General features: G+C 31.7%; 1 long non-coding RNA gene across 1 annotated transcript in view; it reads left to right on the forward strand.

Annotated features, from left to right (window-relative positions):
• The first annotated feature begins 5,076 nt into the window (after positions 1-5,076).
• The window catches only part of LOC116664261, a 299,718-nt gene continuing 288,889 nt past the window's right edge, over positions 5,077-15,905 (forward strand). The window contains exon 1 of the long non-coding RNA XR_004320682.1: positions 5,077-5,262. This is a non-coding gene — a long non-coding RNA (uncharacterized LOC116664261). The remainder of the gene's footprint in view (positions 5,263-15,905) is intronic.

A 15,905-nucleotide genomic window follows, 5' to 3' on the forward strand; every position in this document is an offset into this window, starting at 1 on the left:
TATCTCTATTAGGTCCTAATAATAGCACATTAAGAGTCGGTTTTTCAAATGGAAAACATTTCTCTACCTAAAAGGACATGCTCTTGCTCAGAACTCTAGGGGTTTACCTAATGATATGTAAATTTGATAATCTGAAATATAAATGTTTTGTAGTTGGGATTTAATTCATTTTCATTTCCTTGTATTATTGTGATGAAAATGTTAAAAAAATTTTATTTTCTTGATTTTTAACACAAGAGATTCTGTTATAAATATCTCACCAAATTAAAAAATATTTTTGTGACTTACAGCAAAAACACGTATGCATGGACTCATATAATTTTTGAAGTATTTCTATATTTGTTAGAATTTTTTCATAGGATTTTTAACTTTAGTCAACAAGAAGTATGGTTTAGAGAAGGGAGTATTAGATGGAAGCTGAAAATACGGGTAATTTCTGTTTTCTCTACTTCCTTGTTAATGTCCTTGGATTGTATTTCACATATCTAAACTCCATTAATTTGCTCAGTGCCAGTCACAATTCTAAATTTAATTATAATAATTTCTGAACACACGGGATGAAAGGGACATTTTCTTTTATCTCATTTCTGTCCCATCATTTTAAGAATCTTTCTTTTTAAAATTTTGATCCCTTGCCCCCAAGCTCAGATGTTTGGTTATTGAATATGAGTATTGACAAGATTAAAATATTTGGTTTCAACTAGCATTAAAAGCATCAAAAAACTAATTATTCCTGTGTATAAACTCCAAACCATTCCAGAGAACAGATGGGTACTGAGGTTAATTTTAAAAATGCTTATCTTTTAATTTAATGATAAGATGAGGTTTATTCTATCACAGTGTAGTGGGATAAACTATAACTTGATAATGTTCCACATACTAATATTTTTTTAAAGGTTAAAAATTTAACAGATGGTTTTGACACTTAACAGTAAAGAGACTGTACCTCTTTTGGCTACACTTACTTATTATCTTTCTTATCTACCCACTTATGGGTTGAGCTCAAGTCTTTCAAAAGTAAAAAAAAGCAAAGTTATTTTCATAAAATGTTTCATTTCTCATGAGGCTTATATTTGTACTTCTACTCATTTTCTTAAAGTGAGGTGAGCCTACTATTTCCTTACATTAAATCAAAAAAGATTTTTGGTTTTGATAGTTTTCCTCATAAATTGGCTTTCTGTAAATAAAGTTTGCCTCCCAGTTTGTTGAAATGTCTTGAATTTTGTGATACCTTATATGCGATTATTGCGGATTTTTTAACTTTTATTTTGAAATAATTTCAGACATATAAAAATATGATGATAATAATTAATAATAATAATAATAATAATAATAATAATACAGAAAACTCCAGTATGTCCTTTACTCAGATTTATCAGTTTTTAACATTTTGGCATATTTACTTTTTAATTGTATCTTTATTCCTTTTTATTTCTACAATATTTTGTGTATGTTTCTTTTAAAATCATTATACAATTATGAAACTTTGGAAAGTTAACACTGATACAATACTTTAACTGATAATCCATATCTTAATTCTATCAGCCACTCAGTATTGTCCTTTTATGTTATTTCCCCCTGCATTACAGGTTCCTCTCCATGAGTACACACTGCATTTGGCTGTCATGTCCCTTTAGTCTCCTTTAATCTGGCATTATTCTTTAGTCCTTCAATGACACTGATATTTGTTTTCAAAAGAAGGTATTTCTTATTTTGGGTTTGTGTTTTCATCCCTTGGATGTGGAATCTATTGATTATTCTTGCCCAATTTTTGTTACTTTGTTAGCAAAATGGGTATTTTCCAACTTCACCGCTTACACTAAAGGAGCCATGAAATGCTCCAGACGGCCAAATGAGGGACAGTTTGTGCATAAAAGTAAGTAAGTCCTGGAATACAGTTCTCTGAATGAAATAAAAAATTAGCCTTTAAGGATACCCAGATATTCTAATATAATTTACTAAAAGCAAAAAACCACAATTATCCTTTCCCTAATTGTTGGTGGAGGTCATAGAGAGAACACAACCCAAGCTATTGGAGGCTCCCTGGTCCCAGGCCCCTTTCCTTGGAATGTATGTCACACCCACCGTTCCCACAATGGGAAACATTTTCAAAAACAGCATTGAGATAGGGAAGTGCTGTTGAGACTCTGGACAGTATACCTGACTGAACCCAGTTAAGGCTTCTATATAAACTTTTAAGCTTCTAGCAGATGGGTGCAAAGATCTGCTCATCTTGTGGCTGCCCAAGACAAGCCTCATATATAAGTTCCCTTGTTTATTAAACCTACAACTTAGCAATTTTAAATGGTATTCCTCTATTTTTGGTCTCTTTGTGTTTGAGGACAAGTTTCAAATTTCACCTGGGGAACTCCTTAGGTTGTGAACCAATACCAATGAATTATCTGGCATCTCTGGAGAAAACCAGTTGACCTTGTTTGGATTTCTTTTGTGATTCCATGTTTCACTAATTGTGTGTGTGTGTGTATACACACACATATATATGTACACATATATGTATTTATGATATAAATATAATAAGTTGTATATATATATATGATATATATATTTCTATCATACATATTTCCTTACACCAGTACCATATTGTCTTGGTTACTTTAGATTTACAGTAAATCTTAGAATCAAGTCATACATTCTCAAACTTTATTATTATTTTTCAAAATTGTTTTGAATATATTGTATCCTTTGCATTTCCACGAAAATTTTAGTCTATTTGTCAATTTATGCAAGGTTGCTAGAATTTAGTTTTATTTGGTCTGTTACTTTCAACCCCTTTGTGTCTAATTTTAATATACATCTCTTATAAAAGCATGTGGTTGGAGCTTTCTTTTTTAATCTAGTCTAATAAGATTTCCTTTATAGTAAGTTATTTAAACCATAAACAAATATGTAATTATTGATATGATATGTATTATTTTATGTATTATTGATGTGACTTCTTTGCCCTTTTAATATTTAGTCTCATTTTTTTGTTCCTCTCTTCCTCCTTTACTGTTTTCTTTTGTGCAAAAATGTTTTATTATATAATTTTAATTCCTCTGTCAAATTTTATCTGTGCTTATTTATATTCTTTTCAATAGTTGCTCTAAAAATTACAGTATGCATTTTTAATTTATCACAATATACTTCAAATACATATTTACTTCTATTAAACTATAGAAACTTTGCACTAATATAGTTTCATTTTCTCTTTCTTTTTTGTGTTATTGTGATGTTTTACATGTATATACAGTATCAATCCCAAAATATAATTTTATAATTTTTTGGGGGGTAATTGGGTTTATTTATTGCTTGATTTTTTAATTAAATTTAATTTTTTTAATGGAGGTACTGGGGATTGACTTCATGCGTGCTGAGCATACAGTGTACCACTGAGCTATACCCTCCCCCCCAACTTTATAATTTTTGTTATAAACAATCTTATGTCTATTAATGAAAGTAAAAGAAGGAAACACAGTACACACACTTTTATATTGACCTCTGTATTTACTATTTCCAGTATCTTCATTCCTTCTTATGGATCCAGATTACCTTTTGGTGCATTTTTCTTTAATCTCAAGGACTTTCAGTAGCATTTCTTTTAGCACAGATCTGGTAGCAACAAATTCAGGTTTTCTTTACCTAGAAATTTCTTTTTTTATGCCTTAAGTATTGAAAGGTAGTTTCACTGGACATAAAATTCTTACTTGACAATTTTTTTTCAGCACCTTTTATATACCATTCTTCTGGCTTCCATTGATTCTGATGGAATACTAGTCATTAATAATAACCATTGCCCCAATTGTTTTGTATTGATTTGCCCTTGCTGTTGTTACTGTATCTTGGCTTTTAGCACTTTGATTGATGTATGATTTCCTTTGTATTTTCCTACATGAGATTTGTTAAGTTTCTTGGATCTGGAAATTATTGTTCTGTAGTAAATTTGGGATGTTTTTGACCATTGTTTTCTCAAGTATTTCTCTGCTCCTTTCTCTTCTTCTGGGCTCCACTTTCACATATTGTGGAATGCTTGATATTGTGACACTCATCTCTTGAGATTCTTTTATTTTTCGCCCATCTATTTTTCTTCTGTGTTTGATATTAGACAATTACTGTTAGTCTACTTTGAAATTCAGTGAGTCTTTCATGTCTCAAATTTGCTATCAATCCCATCAGGACAATTTTTATTGTGTTTTTCAACTCTAAAATTGCCATTTGATTATTTTATAATTTCTGTTTCTCTGATGAGACACCCTATTTTTTCCACTAATTCTTAGTACATAATATTATGATTCTTTCTTTCCCTTTAAGTTTTGAACATATGTATAAAAGCTTTTTTGTCTGCTAAATCCAACATCAGGGCACTCAGACATGCAGAGTTCTTCCTATTGGCTTCTTTTTCTTCCTCCTGATTATTCATGAAAATTCCATATTTCTTTGCATAGTTAATAATTATTGGAAAACTGGACATTGTGGATAATACAGTGTAGCAACTTCTGATTCTATTTTGTTTTTCTGAGAATTTCTCTATTTTTATTTGCTTATTTGTTTTATTTATTTATTTGTTCAATAGGCAGTTAAAATTTTTACACTCATACTGTGAAATCTGTCTCCCTGTGGTCTGCTATCTCTATGTTTTGCTTTTTTCTTTTAGCACCATAGCTTATTCCTGCATACTTTAAAGTTGGTCAAAGGTTTAAGCTCAGATAGATACCTCAAGCAATTAAGGCTTCTGCCCTTTGCTGCCTGAGTTGTGTGTGAAACTTGAGGCACACATTCAAAGAGAGAAAATTCTGAAGTCTCCGCAAGCTTTCATTTTTCTCTGGGCTTCTAGGATCTCCTCAGGTGTATGTAGGTCAGTCAGCCTTCAGCCAAAAAGGCTTGTGTGGACAGTTTATTTTCTTAGTCAGTCTTTAATTCTCTCATTTCCAAAATTTCCCTTAAATTACTGGGAGCTCTGATGTTTACCTCAAGAGGTACTTAGTACCTCTGGCTGGTAGAGGTTCAGGCATTGCAGCTCTTGGTGAAGGTGGTATTATACAACAAGAATACCACAAGTTCAGTGTGCCTACACAACACAGTAATAATTTATCATGAATAAACTCTTCTCAATTGTTACCTGAATTTAGTCCTTTATTAGTGCCTGAAACAATGATTTTAAATAATACTTTCCAACTTTATACTTGTTTTTTTGCAGAGGGGATTGCAATACTTCCTCCCGACATCATTATTGGAAGTAGAGTCCTTTGGTTTAAATCTGCAAAAGTAAGCAAATTATGCATGTTTTCTTATTCCTTCTTTCATACACAGTCTGTGTGGGTGGTGGTGTGGGTGTGACTATTTGCACTTTGCTTTTTACAGTTAATACATCTTTGAAATCATTCCACATTCATTTCTATAGTTGATCCATTTTTTAAAAATCTGCATAGGATTTCTTTATGCTCATGCACTATAGTTTATTCAAGCAAAGTTCTATGTTGAGACATTTAATGGTTTTCAGTGTTGTTCAGTAACATTTCAACCATATAATACATAACCCCATGCATGTGTATTTTAGTATTTTTGTGGTTGTCAAGTAAATTCCTAGAAATGGAATTTCAGTGAAGAAGAATAAACAGCATGTAGTTTTGTTAAGTATTGCCATATCTGTCCATTACTGCCTTCCCATCAGTGATATATGAGATTGCCAATTTTCATATAGCCTAGCTTTGGAATTTTGGCTAATCTGATGGGTGAGGAATTGCATTGCACTATGGTTTTTATTTTTTATTCCTTACCATAAACTTACATCATTCATATGATTAATGTTTTTATTTGTAATTGTTCATGTCTTTGGGACTTTTTAAAAAATAGGATTCATCTGAAGCCAGCTTATGGTATCATAATTTAAATGTAATAAAATTTACCCTGTTAAGTATTCAAATGTGATGAGTTCTGATGCAGTCATGCAACCACCACTACAATCAAGAAATAGAATATTCCCATTATTCCAGAAACTCACTGACCCTCAATTCCCTCCTTCCATTTAGTTCCTTCCATTAAACCTTCTTTAATTCCTCTCAGCAAAGTTTTGTAGTTTTCAGTGTATAGCTATTGACCATATTTTTGTAAGCATTATTCCTAAATATTTCATATTATTAATGCAAGGTACATGGTATTGTTTTTATAATTTTAATTTCTGATTGTTCATTGCCATTATATAGATGTCCAGTTAAATTTTGTATGTTTTTTCCAATAATTTTGGTGAACTCACTTATGAGTTCTGGTAGCTTCTTAGTAGATTCAGTGAAACTTTCTATATAAATTATTATGTTATCTGTGAATACAAATTTTATTTCTTCCTAAACAAATAATATACTTTACTGCTGCTACTGCTATCATCATCCCATCCATTATTATTATCATTATCATGTATGTCTTATTGAATTGGTAGAACAACGGTTTGCAACTTTTTCTGTAAAGAACCAGACAGTAAATATTTTTGCCTTTGTGGGCCTTGTGGTCCTTGCCACAGACAGCTCAACTCTACTGTTACAGTGGTAAAACAGCCATAAATAATACGGGAACAAGTAGGCATCATTGGATTTGGCTCAGAGGCCATGGTTTTCAGGCTTCTTTCTTTTTCCTGTGTTTCATTTTAGAGTGTTCCTACTGCTACATCTTTAAATTGTCTAATCTCATCTGCATTGTCTAATCTATCATTAATCTCATTTTTATCTGGAACATTTTGTTTCTATCTCAAGATTTTTGCTTTGAGACTTTTTACATCATCCATGTCTCTCCTTAACATGTTCAGTCTTTCCTCTAGCTTTTTGAATATATATGGACTATTTCAGTGAGTATTAACTCGATCATTTTCTGGGTCAGTTTTAATGTTTTTTTTTCCTCCTCATTTTGTGATGTATTTTCATTGTGTATTTTGTGTTGTACTTTTTTGCATTCCTGGTGATTTTTTTTTTTTTTTTTTTTTTTTAGATTCTGGACGTTGTGAATTTTATTTTCCTATGTACAGGGCAATTTTGTTTTCCTATGAATATCCTTGACTTTCTTTCTTTCTGGAACATAATTAAAATTACTTGGAAAGAATTTGATCATTTGGGTCTTACTCTTTGTTAGGTGAAACGAGAACTGTGTTTAGACTAGAGATAATCTTTCTCCACTATGAGGCAAGAGTCTTCTTAGTACTCTAGCTGTTGCCTCATTAATTACAAGTTTTTTTTTTTTTTCCACTCAGGCTGGTGAGAATAAGAATTTTTCTAAGCCCTGTATGAATTCTGTTCCCTGTTCCTTATAATCTTTTTTAGGTGATTTTTTCAAAGTCCTTAGTTTACTCACACAAACGAGCTAATGAGTATTCAAGTGAATATTGTTGGGGACCCTGTTCAGATATCTGCCATTCCCTCTCTGTGCAGCTCTCTCCCCTCTTGTACTCTGCCTTATGAAATTGCTCTTTGAAGCTGTATAGGCTTCCTTAGATCCCAACTCCATTCTTCAGCCAGAGAGACAACTATTTGCTTTGGCTCTCTTTCCTTCACTATTCCCCAGAAACTTTCTCTAGGATCATACCTGGGACAATTATGGGACTCCCTTCAGTTGTTTCCAGACTTTTCTGGGCCACTGTCCTTCATTGTCTGATGTCCAATAACTTGAGTGTCACTGTGTGATATGTTTTGTCATAGTTGTTTCAAATGAAAGGATATTCGGATCTTTTTCACTCCATTTTGACTACATGCTCGAGTCCTTATTTTCTCAATTAAAAAAAAAAAGCCTTGATTTTTATATAAATGGATTTTTGTCTTTTTCCTGTGATAAATTTTACAAACATTTGCTCTTAATTTTTAACTTATGTTTGACTTTAGATGTTCATAGCAGTGTAAAAGTATATGCTGTTTAATTTGTAGTCACATTTGTTAATTTATTCGTTTATTGCTTCTGCACTTTGCTTTATAATCTGAAAGCTTTCCCATACAGTCAGGTAATAGAGGAATTAAGTCACTTTTTTTCTCGTAGAATTTGTGTAGAATTTGTATTGTGTAAAGTAACATACAGGATCTGTAAGATCAGATACCATGTTTTTCTAAGTGGCTACCCAGTTGTCCCAACATCACTTATTAAAATGTCTATCTCAGCCTGGTTATTTGAGATAATTATAATATTCCCCCATCCATCTATTGTTTCAAAATTATACCAATTTTTTATACCAATTTCAAACTTAACAGTCTGGTGATGGTTGTTCTTTCATAAAAGGTCAAATAGAATCAAAGGAGGAAGGAATAAATTCATTTGGGTAAGAGCCCAAAGTCATTGGGTTTACTAGGATTTTGGTATTTATTACCTCTTCTAGATTTACACGTTGATTAAATAAGATAAAGTGGTAAAAATTTGGCTAGTTTATGAACTAATTTTATTTCTCTCTAATCAGAATATGAGAACAGTTCACATATTACAAAATAAAATGCTTGCTTTTTCTTGCTGGACTATACAATGTTAAATCTGAAAATGTATTTTTGCAAGATTTCATTTGACTTTGTATTCCCTTTCAGAGTCTAAGAAAAAATAATAAATTTGTCTGTGTTTTAGTACCATCATAAACAGAGAAATCCATACTTCTTCAAGAAGTCTTTTATACTTTTGAATAATTAACTTAGACACTGTAAAGTAAAAACTCTGTTTTCTCCTGTACTCACTAATTAATCTCAGTACCTCTGATCACCAAATGTGTAGCCCACTTACCATCTCAATTCCTCTATTCTCAACAAGTAACAGTTTGCCTCTCTCTTAAAATGTATTACCAGGGATTGCATACAATCCTCTAGGAGTGATCTGAACCCTAGATCAGTCAGAGCTATACTAACATGTCTCTACCACAAAATATTTTTTAAATTGTGCTAAAAAAGTTATAATCAGGTGGGTATTTATAATCTCAAATTTTATGGAAATAGATTAATTTATTAATCACATTTTATATGCTTTGTAAAACTGCTACATTGTCCTTTTAATGGGTATGCACTCAATTAAATGTCTTTATTGAGTTACCACTTTAAAATCTATATATTTTCCCATTATTTTTTGCACAGTACTTTGTTACACCCTCTCCCCAAAATTATGTTCCACAGCACAATAGTTTTGAGACATATTCTACAAAACGATAAGCTCCATGATCAGAAATACTTGGGAAATACTGGAAAATGTTCCTCTTGAGATGTCATAATGTAGATTAACATATTTCCAGTTCTGAGAGATCCGCAGTAAAACAACTGCTAATATTACTTAGCCCAGCTTTTTAGGCTAGGAACTATTTATTAAATTTTTAAAAAGTATTACTATTATATAATCTATTTGATGCTAACAATGTATAATGTCACATGTAATGAACACTGCAGGTGAAATGAATATGGCATTCAATTATATCAGCTGGATGTTGGAATGCTCTAAAATAGATACACACAAATGATAATTTTTCAGATGAATCAAGACTGAAATTTTATTTCATTATTTGTAAATAGTTGAGTTCAGAATAAGGGTAAGTTTCATTTACCTGATTGAAAATACAGAGTACTCAGAGAGGCTTAGAAATTGCAAAATATTTTTTTAAAAGAAAGTTTATTAAAATACCACTATTCTTGAGGGATAAAAGTGGTTTGTATATTTTTACCTAAGAACAATTTTGTTGATACAGTAATTTTGTAAAGGTACTCAGGCTATATATGCAATGCTATAAAATCTGAAATGAGAAGAATACACAGATGAAATAATGACTATCCTGTATTCAATGTAATCTAAACAAACATCTCCAAATGTTGGAGCATGCTTAGCATAAGTCAAAAAAAAAGTGGACCTTCTCATTTATCCATTTTATTTTACATAGTTTTATAGTCTTTACAGTCTAATATATTTGTAAATGATCTGCATCTTGAATTGACTCCTGAAGTAGTGATGTTATATTTTAGTACCACAAATTAAATATTCAGATATTATATTTCAAATTATATGAGATTGATTATTTAATTATATAATATTATGTACTAGTTAATTATATAATCTATATAATTCATAATATATTATATATTTATAATTTATATATTATTTGCATTATATAATAAGTTTCATTGTTTCCTTTGTCAGTAAAAACCAATCTAAGAAAGAAATGGAAATTTTTATTTGAGCCAAATTAAGGATTATAACTTGGGAACAGCATCTCAGAAATCTCTGAGAACTGTTTTGCCTGTTAGAAGTCAAAGCACAGTTATATAAGTTTTTTGAGACAGAGGACTCTACATTAAATGACATTTTATTGACAGTTTACATGAGCCAGATCTGCAAGTTTAAAGTAGTGTGTCGTGTGTCCCCTTACAAGATCAAGATAGAATGTTATCCTTTAAGGAGTTGTCTTACTGGTGCTAGGAGTATGTTGCTCTTTATGGTTGAGTAGGTATTTCTGCCGATGGGGAGGTTTGATCCATTCATAATGCAGAAACACAGTGCACAGTGTAGGGAGAGAGGAGGTCAAAGGTTTAAAAAAATTTTTATGTTTAAATCATTCTTGTCTTGCCGCAAAATATGAATTTTATTTCACACCTTTATATTTTATAATGTTTTAGCTTTAATATAAAAGTAACTAACATAATAGCTAATGGTGAATGCATTTAAGTATATTGCTTACATATTTAAGGACTAAACTCGAGATTTAAGATAACAATGTTGTTAAACAAGCTAAGAGATATCTTGTTTTAGAGTCATGCTTTTAGGAAACTCACATAGTGGGTTCACTGGCCCTGCATATGCATACTAAGAGTATATATGCCATTAATGAACAAGGGACCTTCACAAAGAAACCTGTGTAGTGAAGAAAAAACTTAATAAGGAGAACTTATTTCTACTTTTTTTTTCTTCTTTGAGTATATACGTGTCTCTTTAAATAAAACTAATTTATTTTAAAAATCCTACATGTGTGTGTATGTATATACATCTACATATATAAAGTAAAATTAAATTGTAAGGTGTTGAGAAAGATTGATTTTTAAAGCTAAAGTATAAATAGTTTAAGAAATAAACAGTTTAGGGAAAGAAGAAAGATTATTTAAAATGAAAAATAAAATTCTGTTCCAATTATAGTTTAGAAAACTACAAGGTGTCACTATGAGCAGAAGAAACAAATCAAATAGGACTAGGCAACTCTTTTGTTTTTCTTTCATTGCCTGAGTGAGCATTATGCTAAAGAAATAGCATTTCTAATCTCAGTTATAATGGGTTGCTATTTTACATTCTGAAGTAGAAAGAATACAAATAAAATCAATGAATAAATTATCCTTGAAAAAATAACTTCATTTCCTGACTCAGAGCTGGCCATAAATTGAGGAGAGATTCATTTATAATACCTGATTCACCTAAAATTTAATAATTTTTTGATAAGTAGATAACAGTCTTTAAAATATTATGTTACTTGCTAAGGTAAAATGATGGGGAGTTTAATAATATCCTCTTCCAATTTAACATTGTTCCTAAATGAATTTTCAAATATATCACTTATCTGAACTTCAGTATGGGTTTTCTTGTGTATCATGTTGATTTCCACAGTTTTTAAAGGAAGTTGCTCAAATTTATTCATATTAGTACTTGCTGAAGTAAATTTTCTAGACTAGAATTAAAGATTTTTTAATGTGATGATTCAAAGTAGGAATCTTGAGATTAAAACTGTGTGTTTAAAGCTACAAATGTTTTTTGCATTTATTGCAGCCTGATTTTGCCCTTAGACCTCCTGTAGCAGCACATTCTTTGGTCAAATGTAGGAATACATAAAGCTATCCTGAGGTTTACTCAGTTTTGAGAAGCACTCAATATTCCAGATCTTACCACTCCAAGTGTGTTCCACAGACCAGCAATATCTGCATCGTCTTGAAACCTGTTAGAAATGCAAAATCTTGGGCCCTGCCTCAGAACTACTGCAACAGAATCTGCACATTAACAAGATATGAATGAATTTCATGCACACTAAAGCTTAAAAAGCATACCCCTAGGTCCCAAGGGCCCTAACTCACAACCAACCCCATGACACATTAACTTGTACGAATTACAAAGCCATTACTAAACACAGGACTTACTCAATTTTGCACACTAATGAACTTTAAGATTGATTCAAATCTGAGTGTCATTAATGCCCTATTTCTCTTCCTTGAAACTAGTGATTTTAGAATGTTCTGCCTGCTGTATAGTAGGTAATAGTTAATATTGCCAAATGAATGGAAATGATTTAAGTGAGACTAGTTTGCAGGCACTTACATGTTTTCTGTGAGATAGGTATAAATAAGGAAAGACTATAAAACAATTTCATAATGAGGTTTTCAGATCAGCTCTGGCAACCATTTCACTAACAGGTGACTTCTGGATTATTTGATCTTGGAATTGCTAGACAATCCTGGATTGGGGACAATCTCATTACCAGAATTTTTGCCAGAAGAGACGGAGCTGATCAGAGAACTGTTGCCTCTCATCCTTCTGCTCATTGCTGTTCTCTCAGAATCTGGTCTGCTCTTTTTACATGGAGACACCACAGCTATGTGTACTGGGAACCTCCAGAGATGTTCTATTATCTAACACATCTTCAGAATGATTGTTACTGAACAATGCCAATGCTTCCCATCATCCTAGGCCCTACTAGCTTCATTTATGGAAACAGTGGACCGCTACTAATCCTGATAGTCAGTTTTCCCACATCATGAACACCTCTGGCCTGAAGAATTTCTCAAAATCTTTCTAATGTAACAAAGTCTTATTTGTGAGCAAAAATGTACACATATCTTTTTTGATAAAGTTCCAGTTTAAGGGTTTTTGTTTTTTTTTTGCTATTTAAAATTTATTTCTTATACTTTCTGGATGCAAGTCATATGTCAGAGGTGTATGTGTTTTATAAATATTTTTGTCCAGTCTGTACTTTTTTTTTCATTATTTTAACAATATCTTTCACAGGCAGAAAGTACAATTTATATTTTCTTTTATGAGTTGTGCTTTCAGTATTGTATTTAAAGACTCTTTACTTCCTAACCCAAGGTCACAAAGCTTTTCTATTATAATTTATTTTCTAGATGGTTGATAATTTTACGATTTGCATTTAAGGGTACAACACATTTTAAGTTAACTTTTTGTAAGGTGTAAGATATGAATTGAGGTTCATTATTATGCATATGGATGTCCACATTTTCAAGCAGTATTTCTTGAAAAGACCATTCTTTATCCATTGACTTCCCTTTACACTGAAAAAAAAAGAAATCAGTTGACAGTGTAGGTCTGTTCTGGGCTCTCCATTGACTGATGTGTTTATCATTTGAATAATACCATACTGCCTTGATTTCTGCTCTTATTTTTATTACTGTTGACCGTTTTGCTTGATTTTGGTTTAGTTTGCTTTGGTTAATCTAATTTCTTATTGTGAAAGCATTAATTACTATTTGACTCTTTTCTTTTCTAGTATAGGCACATGATCCTAAACAGTTTCCTCTAAGCATTACTTTAGCTGCAGCCCAGAAAATTTGATACGTTGTACTCCCATTTTGACTCAGTTAAAGTTTAATTTTAATATTTCCTCTTTGATGCATTGGTTATTTAGAACTGTTCAACTTTCAAGTATTCATGCAATTTTCCAAATAGCTTTTTATAATTAATACCTAGCCTAATTACATTATTAAAAGCACACTTTGTATTCTTTTAAATTTGTTAAGATTTGTTTATAGAATATAAACTGTTTTGGTAACTGTTTCATGTGTATTTGAAAAAATGCGTATCTGCTGTTGTTGTTTGACATGTTCTTTCGGTGACATTTAGGTCAGGTTAGTAGATAAAAAAATTTAAGTGGTTGCCCTATGGTCTACAATATGCATCTTTGATTATTCACTCTATCCTCAAATAACATACTACTTCGCATGTAGTATAAGGAATTTACAATAGCGTATTCCTAATTCCTCCCTCTCATCCTTTGCATTATGGTTGGTATATATATTATTCTTACATATACTAGAGACATACAACTCTTTTGTGCTATTTTTAATTACACAGTCAGTTATATTTTAGCGCAATTAAGAATAAGAAAAAATAAAGTAGAATTGATTTTATTTTTATTTATTCCACTACTACTCATACTGCTGAGCAGGTCCACATACTGCTGTCTGGTGTCATAGTCCTTCTGCCTGAAAAGCTTACTTTAACATTTCTTTTACTGTAGATGTGCTGGAAATAAATTCTTTACATTTTTGTTTGTCTGAAAATGTCTTTATTTATCCTTTGTTTTTTGAAAGATGTTTTTACTAGTTACAATGAGGTGGGTGTACCTTTCTCTTTGCTCCACCTTAGTATAGGTGTTCGACGTATTGTAGTCAGGGCTTGGATAGGGTTTGAGTTTTGTTGTCACTGCAGTCACCCACAGGCTTCAAGTTCCTCCAGCAATGGAGCATGGGCTTTGGTTTACGGTGGGGCCCAGTTTGCTTGAGGGTTGTTTAGGGTGGAGACTACCATTTCTCAGAGTCAGCCCTACCTCTGCTTTCAGTATTCCCTTTGCACTAAGTCCTCTGTGAAATTTGCCTCTTGCTGCTGTTCCAGGAGGTGTAACTTAACTTGTTAGCCTGGTTGTAAATAGCATTGATAGTTTGATTAAGCCTCAATCCTGGCAGTCTCTAGTCCCTGAATAATTGGATTAAGGCCTTTCCAGTTGCTCTTGACCTTCCTTCAACTGTCATTTTAGGCACAGGATACTTTCCGGCACCTCAGCTGTCACTGGTTCTCTGTTTCTTTCTCCCTATTGCATTTGTTTTATCCCAGTACTTTAAAGTTGACAGTTTTTGTTGCCTTTCCTCCTAAAAATTGAAGATTTGTTCCAAAAAGAAACAAAATCTATTTATAATATTCTAAAGCTAATTATGTCCTGTTATGATTTCCCAGACTAAACACCACATAAAATGAAAACTAATGTTATACTGTTCCTTCCTCCAAGAATGGACGTCACACCAGACTCACCTGCTTGTATTCACTTTCCAGGGTCTTTAAGGAGCTGCCTTTTGCATTATGTCCAAGATTTATAAGTTTTCTCCAGGGGTGGGGGGAGGGAAACCCCCGCTACAATCTTATTCCTACATTGCCCCCTTCTATATATTTTTCTATATGTTTCTTCTACTCTTGTCAATCTGATATCATTTCTTTCAGGAATTAGTTATAATTTCTGACCTACAATTTCATCATGTTTTATTTTTCAATGTGAAATGATTTTACCCTAAATGTGAATATAACAGAAACAGAAACAAATACAAGTACAAATGTATAATTATAAATGAATATATTACAACAAATTTAAATATAATATCTTATTAAATATAAGTACCTATTTCCTATAGAAACTGAAGTATAACTCTATGTAATATACCTAGTCTTTTTCAACCCCTTTCCAAAACAATTTCCTCATTCAAAATTGTAAATGACATTACATCTTGTCCCATAATCTAGGAAGATGTTTATAATTTATTGCCCATTTCCCCAAAGCCTTTTAATCTCTCCAAACAGCTTTTAATTTCCAGGAAAGATTCCTAGATGTAAAATGCCACTTTATGAATAATTTCTGTATTCCCTTTTTGGGCAAGCTGCTACTTATCTGGCAAGATTTAAAAGCTATTTTCAGAAATACTTCCAAGGGACCAGTAATTAGCTTCTTTTAACTTTCAAAAACATTCTTTTTGTATTTTATTTCATATCAAGAATATTTTATAAGACTTCTCAGAAGACATTTATCCTCTTTTTAAATGAACTTAAGGCAAGATGATACAATATCTATGAATGAGTGTAATTAAACCCTTTGCATTCAGAGACTGTGTCTTCAAAAAACTATGTTAACCATGATACATGATTATATTTAATAATCTTGCTACTAA

Source organism: Camelus ferus, chromosome 6 (genome assembly GCF_009834535.1).
Source record: "Camelus ferus isolate YT-003-E chromosome 6, BCGSAC_Cfer_1.0, whole genome shotgun sequence".
NCBI classification, from domain to species: domain Eukaryota; kingdom Metazoa; phylum Chordata; class Mammalia; order Artiodactyla; family Camelidae; genus Camelus; species Camelus ferus.